Here is a 13,592-nt window from a genome sequence, read left to right on the forward strand (position 1 = left end):
CAGATGGTCCTCATTTTGGAAACCAAGAATGCTTTCAACCAGGCAAGCCTCTTTCAGACACAGTCTTTCAACCTCCGTCTGCAGGCTTTAGGGTTATTTCAGGATTTCCCAACAGTGGCATTACTGACATTTTGGCTGGGATAATTCTTTAACATGAGGCCTGATGTACACACTGTAGGATATTTATCAGCAGCTCTGGCCTCTAGCCACTAGATGCGAGTAACACTCACAGTTGTGGCCATCAAAAATGACTTCAAGGCCTGATGTGGTGGCTCACGCCTGTAATCTCAGCACTTTGGGAGGCCAAGGTGGAAGGTTCTCTTGAGCCCAGGAGTTTGAGGCTGTCCTAGCCAACCCAATGAGACCCCATCTCTACAAAAAAATTTTAAAAATTAGCTGGGCATGGTGTTGTGTGTCTTTGGTCCCAGATGCTCAGGAGGCTGCAGCAGGAGGCTCACTTGACCTTGGGAGGCCAAGGCTGCAGTGAGCCATGATTGCGCCACTGCACTCTAGCCTGGGCAGCAGAATGAGACCCTGTCTCAAAAAAAAAGAAGAAAAAATGAATGTCTTGAGATATTGCCAAAGGTCTTCTTAGGGACAAAACTGTCACAGGTTGAGAACCACTGTAGCTGACTTTAGGCAGAATCTTCATTGAAGTATTGGGTCGCATCCAGAGTCCCTGGTCTGGACTCATGTTAGAAAACCAACCCACCCTCCTTTCCTTTCCATTCCTCTCTTTTCCTCTCCCTTCCTCTCTTCCTTACTTCTCTCCCTCCCTCCTTAAAATCTTACTGAATACCTACCATGTGCCTCACATTGTGCTGGGCCCTGGGGATACAAGCATAGAGTGAAATAACCAGGAATTTCAGTTCAAGAGAGATGCTCACCTTAACACCTAGCCTGTGTTCAGGGCCCCTCCACCCCACCTCCTGAAGCTCCTTCCATCACAGCAGCCATATGCTATTGGGTTATCTGTGTCTGCATTGGTGTGAATGACCACTCCCGCTGGCCGACTTTCCACGTCTTCCATTCCTGCCACCCCTATACAGAGTCAGTGGACTCATTCATGCATGACACATTTATTTCTCATGTACTATTGCTGACACTGGGCCCAGTGGGGGATTTGTAGAGGAGCAAGGAGTGATTGTTGCCTTCTAGGTGCTGACAAGTGGCTGCTGAGTAAATAGACACATTCTACTGCAGGGCAGAGTGATGCTGGTTTGGAACAAAGTGTGGCATGTGGAGGCACAGTGATGAGTGAAGAAATTCCCTTTGGGGGGCATATTGGGATTGTGTCATGGAGAAAATAGTCAGGTAGGAAGAGACAGGCAGATTTCAGCAGGTGGGCCTCCAGGCTGAGAAGTCAGCACAAGGAAAGGTTGAGGGCTGGAGGCAGGAGGAGGAAATACCTGGTGTATTTGGGAAATGGGAGGTAATTCCATGGGTTAGTTTCCTGGAATTATCTACTTTTTTGTCTAACTCACCAAAAATATAAGTTCCTAGAGAACAAGGTTTTGTGTTGTCTTCATCTCCATCTGAACTGCTGCTGCAGGACACAAAGATAAGGACCAGTGGGCCTACACTCCAACCCTCGGGGGCTTATAATCAAGTCTCACCTCCACGACAGCGAGCTGTGTGACTTTGGGCGAGTCATGGAGCCTCTTGAAGGCTTCTTCTCCTCTATCAAGTGGGGATAAAATAGGGGCTGCCTGGGGATGATTGTGACGATCAAGAGGAAAAATATATATGAAAGAGCTTGGTGAATTATAACATATGCTGTAAAACAGTGGTAGCAGTTTTGGCTTTCACAGTGCCTCCAATGTGTCATGTACTGCCCTAAGTGCTTTACTTAACCCAATGAGGTTGTGTCAGCCATGGAGGTGTGTGGCTTAGAACTATCTTAAGGGAACCTGCTGAGGGAGGGCAATTGGTGGACAGCCTTCAGCCACCACACTCTCCCTGGATTGCTTAATGACTGAGCATGGAGGGGGTGTGGGGGAAACCATTCCTGCCCAACCGAGACTCTGCTGGGGCAGGAACTTCCCACTGGCCTGACTGACCTGGGGAGACACTCCCTGGGCTCTCTTACTCAGTCCTCACTCCCTCCTGCTCTCCTTTCACAGGTGTCTGACCTGTACTACAGTCTGAAGGCCTCACTCACCCCTAACTCCTCCCACCCCCTCCCCCTTTATTCTTCACAGGTGTCTCCCCAGTATCTCTCTCACACATCTATTTCTCAAAGGACCTGAGAGGTAGGTCTCATCGTTTCCCCCATTTTTTAAATGAGGCAACAAGACACAGAGAGGTGAAGCAGCCTTCTTAAGACCTTGGGCTTGTAAGTGCAGGAGTTAGGATTCAAAGCCGGGCTGTTGGGTCTAGAGTCTATGGTCTTAAGCACTCAGTCATGCTGCATGGGTGGCTCTTCTGCATACCAACAAGAATCAATTTTTCTTTTTAAGGACTCTGTTCTGGGTCCATACTGCTTTCATATCACTGTAGTAGGTGTGGGGGAGGGTGTAGTTTAAGGGACAGAAAAGAACAGGAATTATCTGTTAACCCTTCACCCCAAGTACTGGATACACATAAGATTTAAGTGCTAAGTGCTAAGTTTAGCACTTTGTCAAAGACACCACAGGTTTACATTTAGAAAGATGGTGGATCCTGGCCTCCTCTCTCACTCTCCTAATCCCCTGGATTGGACACCCTTGAAACTCTTTAGGATTCTTCACTGGTAGGGGTATGTGTGTGTGTGTGTCAGTGGGGGGGACCTAAAGGGTGAAAGTGGTGCATACATGGTGCCTACTCTTCCACATGCTACCTTCAAAGTGACCATCAAAAGCCACTTAGAAACATCAAACATCCAGAAAGAAGAAATGATAAATGATAGTAGAGTAACATGATGAATAGCTAGGCAGTAATTAAAATTGGTGGTTTTAAGACTTTGCAGTCACCTGGACAAATTTGTAAGAGACTATTTATAGTGGAAAAAGCAGGATACAAAATTACACAGATATCATAATTATAACTCTCTGAAACACACACATACAGAGCTTGGAAGGACATACATAAAAATGACTGAAAATAGTGTTACTCTTGGCATTGGCAGAAAACATTCACTTTGCCAGTTCTTACAAAGATTAAAAGGGTCCATGGTGAGTTATAATTTGGAATGTTGCCAAGTCACAGATTTGAATCTTAGTGCATCAGGCAGCATAGAGTGAATTTCTCAATCCTGCATATGCAGTTTCTGGGGTAAGTTAAGTTTCCCAGTGGCACTAAGGGATTTTTAGATTTTCAAAAAATTTCTCAGTATACTGCAGTAAAGATCAAAGGTCAACCATAATGACATACTGCTGAGATACAATGGTGACTATAAAAAGCTTTTAAAAAGTCCTTATATTTTGCTTTCATAATAAAATGTTCTAAGTCTCAGATACTTTAACCACAAAAAATGAAAAAAAGTTCCCATATGGATATGATGTTAAAAAATAGCTTCTTATGTTTGTATAGAGCTTTCAAGTGATTCACTCATTTGTTCCTTCTAATAGTCTGACTTCTTCTCATCTCATTTTAGAGGAAGTTGGAGTTCAAGGGTTTAAATAAACTGCCCAAGCTCACAGAGCCAGAAAGTAGCTACGCTGAAATTGAGCTTTGTCTGGGTCTCATGATGAAGCATCCTCTTCGTCCTATCACTTGATACTGTGGGGGCCAGGGAACCAGGGAGCTAAGGGGCAGCTCCTCACCCTCTGCCGGGTCCTCCTGGAAGAGGTCAGTAGTGGCTGGGAAGGTCCAGGCTCTTGACCTGCAGACCGGGCTGGGGAACGGGGAGAGCTGGAATGAGTTCAGAGGAAAGGCTGTGTCCACATCTCTAGTCAACTGGTTCTCCTTTAGCAGGAGTGGAAATGGCTTCTCTAAAACGGTAGTGGGCAGAGCTCCCATGGCTGACTTGGCACAACATGGAACAAGAAGCCCACATTCTGCTCTGTATCTGCCAACTGATTCAGATATAAGAATGCCTGCCAGCAAGGGGTGAGAGTAGTAACCTGCCTGGACCCCCTCCTTGCAGTCCTCCTCTGTCTGGACTTCTTCATAGGTGTTTAGAAGAGAAGATTTCAGCAGATAGTATTGCCAGATAAAATACAGGATGCCCAGTTAAATTTGAATTTCAGATAGGCAATAATTAAAAAGAAATGTTTAGAATTAAGTGTGACCCATGTATTACATGGAACACACTTATGCTAAAAAATGTTGAACTGCTTCTCTGAAATTTAAATGTCACTGGTGTCCTGTGTTTTTATTTGCTAAATCTGGTAACCCTATCAACAGAGGCAGAGGAATCTTCAAGTTTGGAGGCAATGTGCTGCAGGGGAAAGGACACTGCTGGACCTGGTGGCTATGGTCAGGATGCTCCCCTCTGAGCATCCTCAGTAGGGCCCAAAGGGGCTCTAGGCTTTCAAATCAGATAGACCTGGGTTTGAATTGAGGCTTTGTCACTTGACTAGCTCTGTGGCTTTGGGGAAGGTATTTAACTTTTCTCTGCTCTCTGTTAAATAGGGAATAATGATTTCTATCACACAATGCAAGCTCTTTGAGCTCCTCATTCATCCGCATCTCCCCAGCTAATTGTACAGTGATGGCACACATAAACCCTTGAGAAGCATTTAGTGATATGATTGCCAGAGTCCTGGGACTGGGCTAAGGAGATGCTGAATTAAAAATTAAGAAGGTCTTAGAAATCACTTGGTTCTGCTTCCTCCAAATGAGTTTTTGAAGGTTGGAAAGAATACATGAGCTGCCCAAAGTCACAAAACACATTTGTGGAAACAACAAGGCAGAAATCATGGTTTCTAGACCAGGACTCTTCCCAGGGTGGGGACAAGGCTTATTCACTTCCAAACTTTAGTGTTCAGTGGGTGCCTGGCACCTAAATATTGAGTGACTAAATCTTTCCCCTCTGTTAGATAGTTACTAAGTCCCCTTTGGAACCAAGTAAGTCAATGATTATAATTTTAGGTGAAGGCCTTTATTCAAAGTGGGTGAAGCAGAACTTTCTCCTCTGCCATGGGAGTTAGAGGGTTGAATGTGCTCTCTATGGCTGTTTGCCCAGCTCTGCCTCCCATAAGGTTTTTCTTGGAGACAAAATGTCATGGAAAAAGAAATGGTTTCCTCCTCTTCACTGCACATATCAGTGAGCACTGGATTTCAGCTGGAAGACGGATAAACCTCCTGGTTGAAAAAATATTTATATTGCATAGCAACAGGCATGCTGTGATGTTACTTAGGGAACCTGGGGGTCTGGGAGGTCATGGGATTGGGTTCACGCTGTGGGCACAGCATGCTTTCTCCTCACAGTGGCAGTCCCACCTACCACTCATTCCTTGGGAAGCTCAGCTAAGCCTGGCGTAAGCTACAAAGATCCTAGCAAGGACATCCTCATGGGTTACACGTGTATAGAGAGTGAGCTCTATGATGGCACCACGTGGTGAATGCTGAATAATGATAATCTTGCAAGGTAGAAGAAACCCTGCAATACCCAGCTTGGTTGTGAACTCCATGCTTCCTTGGCAATCCAGTAACATCCAAAGCACTATTTACCAGGCTCTGCTGATGATCTGCTCCCATGTTTGTTTCCCTAAGCAAACATGACTCCCCTCCCTCCACCCATTCTTCAGTTCCAGAAGAGCACACAGCATCTCCTTCTGAGGTGAATTCATCAAGGCTCAAGGCTTCTGTCAGGAGAAGATCTCCAAGACTCAGCAGGGTCATTTTAAAGCCAAGCCCCATCCCCCGGGATTCCCCCACCCTGCCTTAGCACAGGGTGGGATGAGCACTGGGTTTGGAGTCGAACCTTGGGGAAGCCCTTTCTGCTGTGAGCCTCTTTTCCCATGTAAAACAAGAGGGTTGAACGAGATGGTACTCAGGCCCCTTCTAACTTGAATAGTCTGTGACTGGCTGCGTGTGGATGAAACAAAATAAATCCAATCCACACGTAGCCATGATGGAAGGCTGAGCAGGTACTCCCTTCCCCTACCCCCTTGGAACTTAATCATGGGATGTCCCTTCTTCTTGGGATCATGGCTGCACATATTTATTTTTCCAAATCTCCTTGGTATCGGCAGGTAAAAGTGACGCAGAGTTTCAGGGCTGTGGACAGCAGATGTTTTCCTTCAACAGGAAACCTGGAGGGGTGTTGTCTTTGACTGTGATTAAAGCTCCTGTTGCCTCAGGAGTTTTTATAGAGACATACACACAGATGGTCAAGTTATTCTGACACTAAAAACCCTCACGACAGCATCCTCCCTGCGTGGACATGTGAGATAAAAGTGGTAAAAGGCCAAGCTTCCCTCTGTTACATCTCAGGCTTGCTCTGAGCAAAAGGTATGCCCTGGACTTCTGGGGGGAGTATCTTGCAAATGGATTCATTGAAAAAAAAAAAGAACTGTAGTTGGGAGATCACATAGTAAATCCATTTGCAAAGAGAAAAATCACCATCTTCCTAATGTTGGTCACTTTATAACTTTGAAAATTTTGTGTCCTGAGTTTCTTCAAGTGGGTCTGGAGGGGGCCCACCATTCCCTGGAGGGGAGGATGGTATAAACAGCATTGCTATCCTCTGTCTTGATCCTGAGTGTCCATGGGATCCTGCCTGTGTGAAACACTCATTCTTGGCCCCCATTTCCCAGTGTATAATGCAAACACCTAACCCCTTGGAGCAGTGCACCACGGTGGGTAAGGCAGCTGTGGAGCCAGAGAGCTGGGTTCCAATCCCAGCTCTGACACTTAGAGCTGTGGGACCTGAGGTAGGTAGTTGACATGTTTCAGTCTCAGTTTTCTTATCTGAAAATGGGGAGAATAATATACTGGGGAAGAACTGCTTCCTTTCACCCCCGGGGCACATATGGAGGGCAGATCAGGGCATGTTTCCTCCTCCCAGATGGGGGTACTCTGGTCCCTTCCTGACATATGGAGCAGGCCCAGGGGAGGTTCTCTCCCCTCCACATCCAGGAGGGAGAGGTGATTCTAGAGGCCTAAAGCACCAGAAGGAGAAGCAGACGCTTTGAGTAGATGTGACACACAACTCTTTAAAGTGACCAATTAGGTGACAGTGTTGAAACACTGACAACTAGAATATTCTATTCAGGCTGACCCTCATTTATCTCCCTCAGGCTCAGCAGGGTGCCTGACACCCACTAAACACTCAGTAAACTTTTATTAAATAAGGCAAAGGGTTCACAAAATAATCTTAATTGAAAAAATTAGAACAAAATTACATTATGATTACACCTAGGTAGTAACTAACTTATGTATAGGCATAGAAAAATATTGGAAAGAAACACAAATGCAGCATTGTGGGAGAAATACCATTTCCTTTTTCTTTAAAATTTTGAATAATGTTCTAAATTTATTTCAGCAATAAAAATTATAAAAATCAAGAAATAATCTTTACTTATAAAGCAACAGAAACTAGACACAGGTGTAATATGGGGAGAGGAGCACAAACTTGGATTCAGCTCCTAGCCCTGCTGCTTCTAGCAGATCTTCTTGGGCAAATAAAACTCTCTGGGCCTCAGTTTCCTATGCTGTAAAAAAGAGGGTAATGACAGATGCTCCACTCACAGGGTTATTGCAAGGCTTAAACTGAGTGGTCCATAATAAGGGCCTGATCTACAATTACTGCTACTTTCCAGTCATTTTTTCTGGTGGATCTGTTACAAGTTAGAGCCAGCTCTAAACTTCAGCATATGATTGCTGAGTGCTGGACCTTCAATGACAAAGATCCCAATGCACCAAGGCAGCCAGCACCCTTCCAGTGGATACAGTGGCCTCAGAATCAAACTCAATCTGTTCCAATTCTTGCCTAAGGCCAGCTTTTAGAAGGAATGAAGGTCTCATTTAAATCCAGTTGGAACACAGCAGGAGGTGTTGGAGAGGAAGAATAAAACAAAGTTTGCTGCGCTCATCCATGCCTGCAAAGAAGCATTCTGTGAGGCCAAAAAAGAATTTCAGCAAAACTCAGGTATCTGGCTGGCGGAAGGGCATCACTGGGCAGAGCAAAACTTGAAGACTGGTTTTGATGAGCAGCTGTAAATCATGTATCCCGATCCAACCTCCTGTATCCTGAGCTGGTGAGGAGACACACGGAGACCAGGCGGTTTTAGAGGTTGAAGGATGCTCAGTAACTTTCTGGTCTAGTCTCTCAATATATTGAAATGGAATTAAGTCTAAGGAGGTGCAATGACTTATCTGGCTCATCACAGTACTGGAACCAAGGTCTCTGGCTCGTCATGGTACTGGAACCAATGTCCCTGGCTTGTCATGGTACTGGGAACCAGGGTCCCAATCCAATAGTTTCCCCACTTTCTTGCCCTCCCTTATCTCATTCCCACCCCCAGGATTTCCCAGCTGTTAAGCAAGGTCTGCCCACCATTCCATCATTTGATCATATCTGCAGATGAAGCCTGAATAAGCATCATTCCTTACTAGGATCTAAAGTGCTTGCTTTTGTTTGAAATGGGGATGCCTGGACTGGGCGTGGTGGCTCAAGTCTGCAATCCCAGCACTTTGGGAGGCCAAGGCGGGTGGATCACTTGAGGTCAGGAGTTTGAGACCAGCCTGACCAACATGGTGAAATCCCATCTCAACTAAAAATACAAAAATTATCTGAGTGTGCTGGGGCATGCCTGTAATCCCAGCTACTCAGAAGGCTGAGACAGCAGAATTGCTTGAACCAGGGAAGCAGAGGTTGCAGCGAGCCAAGATCATGCCACTGCACTCCAGCCTGGGCAAGAGAGGGAGAGTCCATCTCAAACAAAAAAAAAAAAAGAAAGAAAGAAAATAAAAGAAATGGGGGTGCATTGTGTTTAGGGAAGAGGAAGGCCATGTAAAGAGTCTTGGCAAATTTTCTTAAGAGAGATTACTGCAGAATGCAAATAACAGTAACTTTTTGACAACGTGAATCAAGAATTTTAAAAATGACCATTCCTATACCAGAAACTCTGGGACACATTCAAAGCAGTTTGTAGAGGTAAATTTATAGCACTAAATGCCCAAAAGAGAAAGCAGGAAAGATCTAAAATTGACACCCTAACATCACAATTAAAAGAACTAGAGAAGCAAGAGCAAACACATTCGAAAGCTAGCAGAAGGCAAGAAATAACTAAGATCAGAGCAGAACTGAAGGAAATAGAGACACAAAAAACCCTTCAAAAAATCAATGAATCCAGGAGCTGGTTTTTTGAAAAGATCAACAAAATTGATAGACCGCTAGCAAGACTAATAAAGAAGAAAAGAGAGAAGAATCAAATAGACGCAATAAAAAATGACAAAGGGGATATCACCACTGATCCCACAGAAATACAAACTACCATCAGAGAATACTATAAATACCTCTATGCAAATAAACTAGAAAATCTAGAAGAAATGGATAAATTCCTCGACACATACACCCTCCCAACACTAAACCAGGAAGAAGTTGAATCTCTGAATAGACCAATAACAGGAGCTGAAATTGAGGCAATAATGAATAGCTTACCAACCAAAAAAAGTCCAGGACCAGATGGATTCACAGCTGAATTCTACCAGAGGTACAAGGAGGAGCTGGTACCATTCCTTCTGAAACTATTCCAATCAATAGAGAAAGAGGGAATCCTCCCTAACTCATTTTATGAGGCCAGCATCATCCTCATACCAAAGCCTGGCAGAGACACAACAAAAAAAGAGAATTTTAGACCAATATCCTTGATGAACATTGATGCCAAAATCCTCAATAAAATACTGGCAAACTGAATCCAGGAGCACATCAAAAAGCTTACCCACCATGATCAAGTGGGCTTCATCCCTGGGATGCAAGGCTGGTTCAACATACACAAATCAATAAATGTAATCCAGCATATAAACAGAACCAAAGACAAAAACCACATGATTATCTCAACAGATGGAGAAAAGGCCTTTGACAAAATTCAACAGCCCTTCATGCTAAAAACTCTCAATAAATTAGGTATTGATGGGACATATCTCAAAATAATAAGAGCTATCTATGACAAACCCATAGCCAATATCATACTGAATGGGCAAAAGCTGGGAGCATTCCCTTTGAAAACTGGCACAAGACAGGGATGCCCTCTCTCATCACTCCTATTCAACATAGTGTTGGAAGTTCTGGCCAGGGCAATCAGGCAGGAGAAGGAAATCAAGGGTATTCAATTAGGAAAAGAGGAAGTCAAATTGTCCCTGTTTGCAGATGACATGATTGTATATCTAGAAAACCCCATTGTCTCAGCCCAAAATCTCCTTAAGCTGATAAGCAACTTCAGCAAAGTCTCAGGATACAAAATCAATGTGCAAAAATCACAAGCATTCTTATAGACAAATAACAGACAAACAGAGAGCCAAATCATGAGTGAACTCCCATTCACAATTGCTTCAAAGAGAATAAAATACCTAGGAATCCAACTTACTTACAACAGACGTGAAGGACCTCTTCAAGGAGAACTACAAACCACTGCTCAATGAAATAAAAGAGGATACAAACAAATGGAAGAACATTCCATGCTCATGGGTAGGAAGAATCAATATCATGAAAATGGTCATACTGCCCAAGGTAATTTATAGATTCAATGCCATCCCCATCAAGCTACCAATGACTTTCTTCACAGAATTGGAAAAAGCTACTTTCAAGTTCATATGGAACCAAAAAAGAGCCTGCATCACCAAGTCAATCCTAAGCCAAAAGAACAAAGCTGGAGGCATCACACTACCTGACTTCAAACTATACTACAAGGCTACAGTAACCAAAACAGCATGGTACTGCTACCAAAACAGAGATATAGACCAATGGAACAGAACAGAACCCTCAGAAATAATGCTGCATATCTACAACTATCTGATCTTTGACAAACCTGAGAAAAACAAGCAATGGGGAAAGGATTCCCTTTTTAGTAAATGGTGCTGGGAAAACTGGCTAGCCATATGTAGAAAGCTGAAACTGGATCCCTTCCTTACACCTTATACAAAAATTAATTCAAGATGGATTAAAGACTTAAATGTTAGACCTAAAACCATAAAAACCCTAGAAGAAAACCTAGGCAATACCATTCAGGACATAGGCATGGGCAAGAACTTCATGTCTAAAACACTAAAAGCAATGGCAACAAAAGCCAAAATTGACAAATGGGATCTACTTAAACTAAAGAGCTTCTGCACAGCAAAAGAAACTACCATCAGAGTGAACAGGCAACCTACAGAATGGGAGAAAATTTTTGCAACTTACTCATCTGACAAAGGGCTAATATCTAGAATCTACAATGAACTCAAACAAATTTACAAGAAAAAAACAAACAACCCCATCAACAAGTGGGCAAAGGATATGAACAGACACTTCTCAAAAGAAGACGTTTATGCAGCCAAAAGACACATGAAAGAATGCTCATCATCACTGGCCATCAGAGAAATGCAAATCAAAACCACAATGAGAAAGCATCTCACACTAGTTAGAATGGCAATCATTAAAAAGTCAGGCAACAACAGGTTCTGGAGAGGATGTGGAGAAATAGGAACACTTTTACACTGTTGGTGGGACTGTAAACTAGTTCAACCATTGTGGAAGTCAGTGTGGCGATTCCTCAAGGATCTAGAACTAGAAATACCATTTGACCCAGCCATCCCATTACTGGGTATATACCCAAAGGATTATAAATCATGTTTCTATAAAGACACATGCACACGTATGTTTATTGTGGCACTATTCACAATAGCAAAGACTTGGAACCAACCCAAATGTCCAACAATGATAGACTGGATTAGGAAAATGTGGCACATATACACCATGGAATACTATGCAGCCATAAAAAATGATGAGTTCATGTCCTTTATAGGGACATGGATGAAACTGGAAACCGTCATTCTCAGCAAACTATTGCAAGGGCAAAAAACCAAACACCTCATGTTCTCACTCATAGGTGGGAATTGAACAATGAGAACACATGGACACAGGAAGGGGAACATCACACACCAGGGCCTGTTGTGGGGTGGGGAAGGGGGGAGGGATAGCATTAGGAGATATACCTAATGCTAAATGACGAGTTAATGGGTGCAGCACAAAAACATGGCACATGTATACATATGTAAGAAACCTGCACCTTGTGCACATGTACCCTAAAACTTAAAGTGTAGTAATAATAAAATAAAAAAAAGAAAGCTTTGCTGTGACCAGTTACCAGAAAAATAAATTCAGATTGCTCTTAGATTCCAAAAAAAAAAAAAAAAAAAAAGACCATTCCTTTTGCTTCAATACTTACATTTGTAGAAATTTATCCTAAGGAAATACTCAGAGATAGGGACAAAGACTCATCTGCAAAAATGGGTATCAGAGCACAATTTATATTTTAAAAAGACTAGAAATAACCTAAGTGCCCAAATGTGGGGGTTTTCTTATGTAAATTATGATATACCAGGTAGCTATTAAACTGACATTATGGAAGAATGGTTAATGACCTGAAAGAAAGCTCATGACAGACAATTAAATTTGAAAAAGAAATATAAAATACTGTATATATAATAAGAACACAACTTTTGTTTTATAAGTGCATGGAAAAAAATGGCTGCGAGAAAATATACCAATATGTAAACAATGATTAGCACTTGATGTGTGGCTGATATCTTATTTTTAACACTTCTCTGAATTTTCTTTCCTTCCTTCCTTCATTCCTTCCTTTCTTCCTTTCCTCCTTCCTTCCTTCCTTTCCTTCTTTCCTTCCTTCCTTCCTTCCTCTCTCTCTTTCTTTTCTTTCTTTCTTTCTCTTTCCTCTCTCTTTTCTTTCTTTCTTTCTTTCTCCTCTCTTTCTTTTCTTTCTTTCTTTCTTTTCTTTCTTTCTTTCCTTTCTTTCTTTCTTTCTTTCTTTCTTTCTTTCTTTCTTTCTTTCTTTCTTTCTTTCTTTCTTTCTTTCTTTTTCTTTCTTTCTTTCTTTCTTTCTTTCTTTCTTTCTTTCTTTCTTTTTCTTTCTTGTCTCTCTCTCTCTCTCTCTTTCTTTTCTTCTTTTCTTGACAGAGTCTTGCTCTGTCACCCAGGCTGGAGTGCAGTGGTGTGATCTCGGCTCACTGCAACCTCTGCCTCCCAGGTTTTCCTGGGATTCTCCTATCTCAGCCTCCCCAGTAGCTGGGATTACAGGTGTGCACCACCACACCTAGCTAATTTTTGTATTTTAGTAGAGATGGGATTTCACCTTGTTGTTCAGGCTGGTCTCAAACTCCTGGCCTCAGGAGATCCCGCCCCGATTGGCCTCCCAAGGTGCTGGGAATACAGGCGTGAGTGACTGTGCCCGGCCTCCATTTTAAAAAGATGAACATGCACTGATCTCGAAGATAAATGTCATTAAGAGGGAATTCTTGGATATTTTTTCATGTTTTCTGACACAGAGACAGACCTGTGAATCACAGACATGCCCATGGTGGTTCCTAGAGCAGAGAAACCCTTGGCTGTGCCTGAGCTCCTTAAACCACAAACTGCTAGAAATCCTGCAGGTGGATCTCACCTACAGCTTGGCTCAGCTTCTCTCACTGGTTTTGCAGGACGCTAATCTGTCTGATTTAGACAT

At 43.0% G+C, this 13,592-nt stretch overlaps 2 protein-coding genes across 5 annotated transcripts in view; one reads left to right on the forward strand and one right to left on the reverse strand.

Moving 5' to 3' along the window:
- Positions 1-13,592, forward strand: part of LOC100444151 (protein tyrosine phosphatase type IVA 1-like) — a 145,683-nt gene that overhangs the window by 61,958 nt on the left and 70,133 nt on the right. The gene's annotated exons all lie outside the window — the stretch shown is intronic.
- The window catches only part of ME3 (malic enzyme 3), a 231,188-nt gene that overhangs the window by 50,371 nt on the left and 167,225 nt on the right, over positions 1-13,592 (reverse strand). The gene's annotated exons all lie outside the window — the stretch shown is intronic.

This window comes from Pongo abelii, chromosome 9, assembly GCF_028885655.2.
Source record: "Pongo abelii isolate AG06213 chromosome 9, NHGRI_mPonAbe1-v2.0_pri, whole genome shotgun sequence".
NCBI lineage: Eukaryota > Metazoa > Chordata > Mammalia > Primates > Hominidae > Pongo > Pongo abelii.